This window comes from Pseudophryne corroboree, chromosome 9, assembly GCF_028390025.1.
Source record: "Pseudophryne corroboree isolate aPseCor3 chromosome 9, aPseCor3.hap2, whole genome shotgun sequence".
NCBI classification, from domain to species: Eukaryota; Metazoa; Chordata; class Amphibia; order Anura; family Myobatrachidae; genus Pseudophryne; species Pseudophryne corroboree.
Genome location: NC_086452.1, coordinates 383,137,856 through 383,148,154, shown reverse-complemented (window position 1 = coordinate 383,148,154; position 10,299 = coordinate 383,137,856). Strand labels below are relative to the sequence as shown.

The window sequence follows — 10,299 nt, the reverse complement described above, 5'->3', positions numbered from 1 at the left end:
AGGCCCGCCTTCACCAGCGCGTTCTGACATTAGTGCTGATAATTGATTACAGGGGCTTTCCCTAACGTATGGGAATGTTACTAATTGACGGGGGTCTGGGTATACTTAGGTCTACTACTCGGGGTAGAATACCCTTGTCGCTACAACTAGTTCTGATCTACCAGACCCTCCAAAGGGACCCCTGAGAGATTTTTGAAAGAATCCTCAGACCCCTGTTCTTGAATATTATTACACAACTAAATCATAATGTATGACCTTGAATGTTTCTACCGTTTTGACACTTTCAACATATGTTGACACAGTTTTTCTTACTTGTATTAAAGTTATTGACAGACCGGAGTATCCCCTCAAATGGAGTTGGAGATCCTCAGTGGTTTAATTTGGGTCTGTTAGTTGACCCAACTTCAGATGTTTATACAAAAAAAGTTGATACATTGCTTCAATTTCATTGCCGAATTGTACTGACCTGCCTTTTTTATGTGCTAGGGACTAGGAGATATGAGATGGCGGGGGGAGGCTGGGGCCCGAGCACCCTGACACTTCAGTCCTACCCGATACCCCCCCTAAGAGTGGGGAAGTTTTTTGTTTTTCTTTCTCTTGCAGCTGCGGGAGGGTGGTTGAACCATGGCTATTTCTCTCCCTTATTTGATACTGATGGCGGATGATACATCTGACATCCCTAACGTTAGGGATAGCTCCCATTGTTCCATACTATCCTGGAACGTGGGAGGACTGAACACCCCAATTAAAAGAAAAAAGATCCTTACTCACCTCCGTAGGAAGCGCCCATCTATAGCCTTCTTACAGGAGACACATTGGAGACTGGGGGATGGGTCTACACTGCGTGCCCCCTGGATAGCAGAGTGTGTTCAGGCCTCTTACTCTTCTAAATCCAGAGGGGTGGCAATTGTATTTAACAAACATTTGAGGTATGAAATCCTACAATCCATAGCGGATCCTGAGGGCCGCTACTTAATACTAGACACACTGATCGAGGGCAACAAATTTACACTAGTAAACCTATACGCACCCAATGTTGCAACTGGAGAATTTTTACGCCATCGAACTCAGGTCTTAGCTAGCAGGGTTAACTTCACCCTAGTGGTGGGTGGGGATTTCAATACAATAGATGACCCGGTATTGGATAAATCATCTCACGTCTCGAGACCATCCTCCCCATGCTGGCAATACATACGGGAGATGAGAGAGGTTCTACATCTGAGTGATCCGTGGCGCCTCTTACATCAGACGGACAGATCCTATAGCCATTTGTCCAGAGTACACGGTTCATTGTCAAGGATAGACTATATTCTCCTGGCAGACCATTTTCTAAATCAGATCAAAGGCGCTGCTTTGGATGACATACTCATCTCGGACCATGCGCCGGTGCGATTGGAGATATATGCTGGCTCCCGTGCAGATGTGGACTGCCTTTGGCGTTTCCCTGACTATTTGTCCACTTCGGATGAATTCAGGAAATTTCTTTTGCACTCTTGGAATAATTTCGTGGATGATAATATAGAGCATTGGGATAACTCTGTACTGTTCTGGGAGACGTCAAAGGCAGTGCTACGAGGTCATATAATTGGCTACGTGGCGAAAAAAAGGAAAGAGAGTTCCAAACAGTATCATACGCTATATGCGGCCATGTCCCATAGCTTTAACACCTACAAAACTAACCCCTCTGAGACTCTCTTAGAAATATATCTGCGAGATAGAAAATTACTGGATGCCTTCTTAATGGCCCAGGCACAACAGCGTTTAGACTTTACCAAATTTAACTATTATAAATGGGGAAATAAAACTGGGAAGTTGCTGGCCACTATGTCCAAAGCTAGAAGGAAGCGTTCTTTTATTACGGCCCTAAAAGATAACACTAGGAAAATAACCCACACTAAAACTTCTGATATCTTAACACATCTCAGTGACTTTTACACAGAATTATATAGTCCTATCGCCCCACAGGAGGAATTACAAAGGGATTTTCTGAGTCAGGCAAATTTACCGACACTTAGCACAGAACAGAAAGATGCACTGGAGGGGGACATTCGGGAGGATGAAGTTAAAATGGTTATAAAATCACTACAACCACACAAATCACCGGGACCTGATGGGTTTACCGGGACTTATTATAAACTACTACAGCAAGAACTCATGCCGACGTTATTGCAACTTTATAATAAAATCTATAGGGAGCACCCCACATATACGACATTCTCTCAGGCATACACTACTCTTATTCTTAAACCAGACGAAGATCCACTGTTAGCGGATTCCTATAGACCCATCTCCCTTTTGAACTCTGATTTTAAAATTTTCACAAAGATCATAGCAAATAGACTGCAACTAATTCTCCCTGATTTGCTGACGGAACATCAGTACGGTTTTGTGTGTGGCCGCCAATCGGTCAAGGCAATTCGTACGGCCATTGCGGCGACGGTGGCGTCTAGAAATGCCCCTAACTCGGACTACATGCTTTTAAGCCTAGACACACACAAGGCCTTTGACACTGTGTCATGGCATCATCTGTTTACCGTGTTACATCACCGGGGGTTTACAGAGACTTTTATAAATGTTATTAAATACCTATATACCGCTCCGACGACCTCCTTGCTGGTTAACGGCAAATGAGGTCCACGGATTTCGATGCAAAGAGGTACAAGACAGGGGTGTCCCTTGTCACCCCTTCTATTTAACTTATCTATAGACCCCCTCTTCCGGATACTACAGAAATCGAGGATCTATCGGGGTATTCCAATTGGGGATAGAGAAATAAAACTGTCAGCATTTGCGGATGATGTGTTGGTTTATATTGGAAACCCTAAAGATTCCTTGCAGGATATTTTAGCTTTACTGGACAACTTTGGGCAAATTTCAGGCTTCCAGGTTAATCTTTCAAAATCCATATGGCTATATTTGAAACACGGGATAAGATGCCCGGGATGGGGGAAACGGATCCCTATAAATTGGGCTAACACCTACATAACATATCTGGGCATTAACCTACCGAAATATCCTTCGGAACTATATAGGCTGAATGTTAGGACGACAATAAATCTCATTACGAAGGAACTTGAGGGATGGAACCATTTAATGCTTTCGTATTTAGGGAGAGCTGCCTTGATAAAGATGTGTACATTTCCACGGTTATTATACATTTTACAATCCCTCCCGATATTGCTTAGTAGATCAGATCTGTCACACATAACTAAACTGTTCCGACAGTTTATTTGGAAAGGCAAGAGAGCTCGTATTGCCATGCATAAGTTACAACAACCAAAGTCTAATGGCGGAATTAACTTCCCTAACGTTTTGCTCTATAACCACGCATCTCTATTGAGGTTTTTGAGGGACTGGTTAAACGACACAGACACTTATGCAAATACAAATCTTGAGGCACAATTCATAAAATCTAAAAACTTGACAAACTTCCTCCACTGTATGGAGGCGGACTGCGATCGGGATCTACGAGATAATCCCCTTCTGTGGTCTGTCTATCGCCTTTGGCACTCCTTGCGAAGATCAGGAAACTTAGGGAGACATAAATCCTTGTTTCTACGGTTTCTGGGTAATCCTGACTTCCAGCATGGGGAGGCGGGGTTCCCCTTTAAGATGTTCCACGATGAGGGTCTACAAAACATAGGACAATTAGTCAACACGGACACAGGGAAGCCTCTCACATTTACACAGGCGCAGAACAAATTCCCATTTCTACGAAATTATCCGTTGGCCTTTCTCCAGTTGCAACATTATACCTGCTCGGTCCTTAGGACATTGTCGAAAGAGGACTTGGATAACACACTAGATGCCCTATTGCGCACACCTCCAGCACCGAAGAGGGCCCTTTCACTGCATTATAAACGTCTGAGCACCCAGCTAGATCACTCTCAATCGGACTCGGGAATGCGCAAATGGTTATCAGACTTCCCGGGCCTGACATGTGATATACTACTACAAAGTTTGCTACGCTCCTGCAAACTTTTGCCCTCAGCACAATACCAAGAGCTGTTTTACAATATTACTCACAGAGCTTATTTCTGCCCATATAAACAACATAAGGCGGGTATGACGGCCTCAGACAATTGTCTGAAGTGTCACGCTCCCAAAGCGGACTTATTGCATTGTTTCTGGTCGTGCCCACTTCTTCGTCGCTTTTGGCTTCTAGTACGTCAATATGCTATGGAGCATCTGGTAAATTTTATTCCTTTTACAGCAGAATGGGCATTGTTTGGAATAATACCAACTGGGCAGAGAATAACGAAAGGGGGAAGACGATTGTTGCTGGCAATTAGTGCAGCAGCACGTAAAGCGATCCTACAATCTTGGATAGACAAGAACCCTCCTACTCTGTCATTATTCAAAGGGAAGCTACATCATGTATTCCAAATGCACTGGATAGAAACATCTTTACAAAAAGACAAGCTAGTAGAACAATTTTTTGAATCCTGGGAAAGCTATGTGGCTACTCTTCCGGTAGATTTCCAAACTAGAATCCAAACTTCACTAAAACACACTGAATGGTTCGAAACAAGAATGGCAATTGGAGACCCTCCCATATTGCTGATGGATTAGGGGTTGGGGGTGTCGCGGGGCCTCGGCCTTCTCATGTCTCTGCTATACATAGACTGACAGGTCTTTAGTACATACTCTTGATTTGCATATTCTTTCACATGATGTATTTGAGATTGTGTATAGAAGAAAATCCACTAATGTACATTTAATGCTCTCTTATCGTCATGTTGTGACACTATTCATATGTAACTGTTCATTGATAATGCAACCGATTTTGTAACAATGAAGCAATGTTTTAATAAAAAAATGTTAAAGAAAAAAAAAAGATGTCTTTTATTTTGGGTGGACTGACAGAACACTCCTAGATGGAAAGAGCAGCTGGGATGGCACAGCACAAAATATTAATGTAAACAAAAATATATGTATACGTTTTTATATCACACACTGCAGTTACAGTGTCGCACAAATGAGTAAAAAATATGTATTATTTTTTATATCACACATCGCAGTTTACAGTGTTGCACAAATGAGTCAGAAATATACATTATTACACACTGTGGTTTAGCTTCATCAACAGCATCGCACAATGGGGGTCATTCCGAGTTGATCGCTCGCTAGCAGTTTTTAGAAGCCGTGCAAACGCTATGCCGCCGCCCACGGGGGAGTGTATTTTAGCTTAGCAGAAGTGCAAATGCATGTGAAGCCGAGCTCTGCAAAAACAGTTTGTGCAGTTTCAGAGTAGCTCTGAACCTACTCAGCGCTTGCGATGACTTCATCCTATTTGTGTCTGGATTTGACGTCATACACCCGCCCAGCGAACGCCCAACCACGCCTGAGTTTTTTCAGACACGCCTGCGTTTTTGCAAACACTCCCTGAAAACAGTCAGTTGACACCTAGAAATGCTGCCTTCCTGTCAATCTTCTTGCGGCCGTCAGTGAGCCTTAAAACTTCGCTAGAACCTGTGCAAAACCACAAGGGGCTTTGTACCCGTACGTCGCGCGTGCGCATTGTGGGGCATACGCATGCGCAGAAATGCAATTTTTTCACCTGATCGCTGCGTTGAGAAGATCGGCAGCGAGCAATCAACTCGGAATGACCCCCAATATGTGTATGAGTAGGATATAACATACTGCAGTCTGACCACCAGTGTCACAGTAATTATGAAAACATAATAATAATTGTATCGTACACTGGGGTACATAAAAAAAATTTTTTTCATATATATATATATATATATATATATATATATATATATGTATACTCGAGCAGCAGACGTGGCACTCCTGGTGTCTATATCAATGAAACTCTCAAGCAGGCAGTGTATAAAATGCAACGTTTCAATGTCGATTTAATAAGGCATTTTCCTCAGGTCTGAAAACAAACACAAGATTCTTACCTTATATAGGACGTAATCACCCTGTGCTCGGCGGCATTCGGATGGCGGGACGCCGCCCGCTCCGTGCTGCGCAAGAGAAGTGATGTCGCACCACGTCACGTCCCGTGATCGTGCTCCCCATCACCATAGTAACATAAACAATGCCATTGGATAACTGCAAACATGACATGAATCGGATATAATACAAACGTACATTTGATGGGCACTAATGGGTTACTCGTCAAGCATTATACCACCTGACCATACAATAGAAAAAGATAAAAGTGCTAAATTGAGTCCCAAATTACTGTTACATTTGTTCAGTACATGGCCGTGCAGGAGTAACTAGACGTCACATAGTTACACTCCACACGCCTATGGGATAAATTAAGCCCATTAACAACATGAGCAGTTACCCACATCACGAATAGACATATGTGCACAATGCAACAAACGGCATATAAAAATGTAACAAGCGTCATATACATCATAACAGCAGAACATATATTACAGGCTCCACATACCCATATATGCTTGGAGAGTACCGTATAACATCCACAAAATGTGCTCATAAGATAGTCATTAAATGCAGAAAACTTATTCAGAACGTGCTACTGGCAATGCAATTCTTAAAGAAAGCTATTAAACCCATGGGATTCATTAAGTCCCCGTGGGTGCTCAGTATTTAAACGATAGATCCACCGTGCTTCTAACCTCAGAAGTTTGTTGCCTCGGTCACCACCCCTGATAGTAGCTGGGACATGATCTATCATGCGATATTTGAGGATGATCAATGGGTGGCGTTTAAGGGCAAAATGCCTGGCGACAGGCTGCTCGCTAGATCCCTTAGTAATTGCCAGTTTGATGGCAGACCTGGTCTGCCATACGTTCCTTAAACATACGTTCAGTTTTTCCGATGTATGACAGCCCACAGGGGCACATCAACTGGTATACCACAAATCTTAAAGTACACGTCGGTGTATGAAAAATAAACAGTGTTTTACCCAACTGGGGATGTTGAAATGTATCCCCTGGGATCATAAACTGACATGTGGTACAAGTACAACAAATGTATCCCCTTTTCCTGGATATAGGTTAGTGGGGTAAAACTGTGTAATTAGTGACATCCGTTTTGACTAATATGTCCCGTATGTTTTTACTCCGCTTATAACAGGACATTAATCTTGTATTCTGTAATCTAAGATCGGGGTCACCCTGAACAATGGGCCATAGTTTTTTCGATATCTGATTGATACCTGTACTGGCAGGATGGTACTGTACCACCCATGGCATCATGGGACTAGACTCAGTGTGCGCGTTAGCTGAGCCAACCAATGTGGCTCGATCAATACTCAGCACATTTTGCTTGGCAGACAGCAAAAGCTGGGTGGGGTATCCTCACTCTTCAAACTGACCAATCATCACATCCATTTGTGTATTAGCTAGTATAGGGTCAGAGGTAATGCGCCTGACCCGAAGCAGTTGGGAAAATGGCAAACCCTGTTTAAGTGATTGGCAATGAAAACTCTTATAGTGTAGAACATTATTTTTATCGGTGGGTTTGGTGTAGAGTGAAGTCACTATACGGCCCTGCTGTAAAGATATCTGGACATCAAGGTAGTTGATAGCCTGCTCGCTAATGGTGTGGGTTAGTTTGATAGGATGCTGCACCATATTGTGGGTATGGATAACCTCTTTCAGGCTAGCCTTAGTACACTGCCAAGTCAACAGGGTACTAAAGGAGAGCCGGATCACAAGGACTCTGTGTGTGTATGTATATGTATGTATATATATATATATATATATATATATATATATATTGTAATTATAATTTTAGGCTTTTTGTTTTTACCTTTTATTTTTTTAATTTTACACTGGGGCGGAGCTTCTGGATGGATGAACAGATCACCCCTTTCAGACACAGCAGACAGAGAGAGCACCCCTTTTTCAGATACAGCAGAAACAGAGAGCACCCCTTTCAGATACAGCAGGCAGAGAGAACACCCCTTTCAGATACAGCAGATAGAGCACCCCTGTCAGATATAGCAGACAGAGAGAGCACCCGTTTCAGATATAGCAGACAGAGAGAGCACCAATTTTTCAGATACAGCAGAAACAGAGAGCACCCCTTTCAGATACAGCAGGCAGAGAGAGCACCCTTTTCAGAAACAGCAGACAGAGAGAGCACCCCTTTTTCAGATACAGCAGAAACAGAGAGCACCCCTTTCAGATACAGCAGGCAGAGAGAGCACCCCTTTCAGATACAGCAGACAGAGACAGCGTACCCGATCTACGCTACACAACACAGTATTAAGACAAACACGTCCGTCCAGTACACTCTCCACTGCCGGAATGAAGATGGCGCCGATCATCAGGAACATACTGTATATAGAATCCAAAACCCACGAGTATCTGACAGCGGGAAGATGATGTTCAGCCTCACTTTGGGATCCGAGTAAGGTGGGAAGTTCCGAGCCGGACTAGGACCCCGCCTCGGATGTCAATGTTTGGGTGGGTTCAGTTCCCCGAGAACCGGATCCGCTCATCCCTATTTCCAGTGTACCATACCTGCTGCCACAGTTACTAGAACTTACTAGTGGTGCAGCAGCATTCTATTCCTAGTTGGAACTTTTCCTGTGTTTTCTTGGGTATAGATATTCCAGATCCAAATGCTAGTTACAAAAGCATTTTACTCTAAATATAATTTGACATGCATCTTCTCTACCATTACTAAACTGTAACACAATGGTAGTGGGTACCTGACTTAACAACAACCATACAACACAAGCTTATTTCACCTCCAGATATTTTATACCGCAATGAGACAAGCTGCATACATTTGGTGATGACTTCATTTTAAGCCACTTCATGTAATCATGTCATTGTTTTTACTAAACATCTGATACAGAAGCGCAATCATCAATCATTAACGACCTAACAGAAGGTCTAGAGAGCATGGTGTCAATTTTTGCAGATGATACCAAATTGTGTAAGGCTATAAATACAGAGGAGGATGCCGAGTCTCTTCAGAACGACTTAGTTAAATTAGAAGCATGGGCAGCCAAATGGAGAATGCGCTTCAACATAGACAAGTGTAAGGTAATGCACTGTGGTAGCAAGAACAAAAATAACACCTACATACTAAATGGGGTAAAATTAGGGGATACTGTACTAGATAAAGACTTAGGTGTTCTCATAAATAGCAAACTAAGCAGCAGTTCCCAAAGTAGGATGGCAGCAAAGAAGGCTAATAAGTTACTAATATGCACCGAAAAAAGAAAGAGATGTGCAAAACATAGTGCATTACCTTATGTTACATAGTTTTAATAACTTAAAAATCACCATACATGAAAACACAAAACGTCAGTGGGAGCTAGATGGAAACTAGCTGAACAATAACCACTGTATGACAATCAAATTTACACAGCATGTGCTGTTATGGCATTCTTCAATGGACTGGATCCTGAACAAATAGAGCAATGGGTAATTACCACGAGCCGGTGAGAACCGATAAATCAGTTCTATGAGCATATGAACATCAGGCTTTCCAGCTGCAGCATGGAGAGTTCTCTGGTGTCAATCAGCCTACCAGGTCTGGCATTGATCGTACCACGTCCTCCTTTAGTCAGGTCAGTCCGCAGGGGCACCTACGCGTTCCGACCCTGCCTGGGTCTTTCTCAAGGTCAGCTCCTCTGAATGCCTTCTCTATCTCTTAACTTAGTTTATAAATCCCTCCTTTACTCCTAATTGGTCCCGGCACAGCTGGTCCCTATACAGTAATTAACCTATAAGTCTTTGACACTCGTGTGCCAGGACCACCTCCTTATGACGTCTCTAACCTCCTTCTCCACTTGCGGCCTCGCAATCCGGTCACGTGATCAAAACAATAGAAGCGTCACTGGATCATGTGTTCGCTTCACTCCCGTAGTCGCGTCTATCCTGTATTCACAGTAAGCGCCCGTCATCTGGTCACATGTTGCAGTATACGTCATCGCGCTTTCCGATCACATGACCGCTATCTGGTATATTGTCGTTACCATAGAGACCTTCCTCTCTCGCAGTCATTTAGCTTCGTTGGTTGTTATGGTAGTCAGAGCTACTCATGTTCCCGGACCGCTCAGATCTTTTAACAATTTTGGAGACCATTCATAGTTAGGAGTGTTCTTGATGTCTACTTCATTATGACATGCATATGCATAAAATCTATATTTAAAAATAATAATAAGAAAATAAGTTACCGCTGTCAAAATATGCATACAGATAATACACACTATAAAAACCACTTGACCTCAAAGTCTATATTCAATCCCCCCGGTTGGAGGGTACCCATGTCATAGATCAGTCTCATTTCGGCCTTAGCCAATTGAGTAGAGAGGTCCCTTCTTCTCCAATGTCCCTGTATCCACTGCAG

General features: G+C 43.0%; 1 long non-coding RNA gene across 1 annotated transcript; it reads right to left on the bottom strand.

The window, feature by feature from the left end:
• Nucleotides 1–3,073: 3,073 nt before the first annotated feature.
• LOC134957062 (uncharacterized) lies at nucleotides 3,074–6,058 on the bottom strand. The gene is made up of 2 exons (XR_010186424.1): nucleotides 5,910–6,058; nucleotides 3,074–3,630 (listed from the first exon to the last, which is right to left on the bottom strand). It is a non-coding gene; the product is annotated as an uncharacterized LOC134957062 (long non-coding RNA).
• Nucleotides 6,059–10,299: the final 4,241 nt, after the last annotated feature.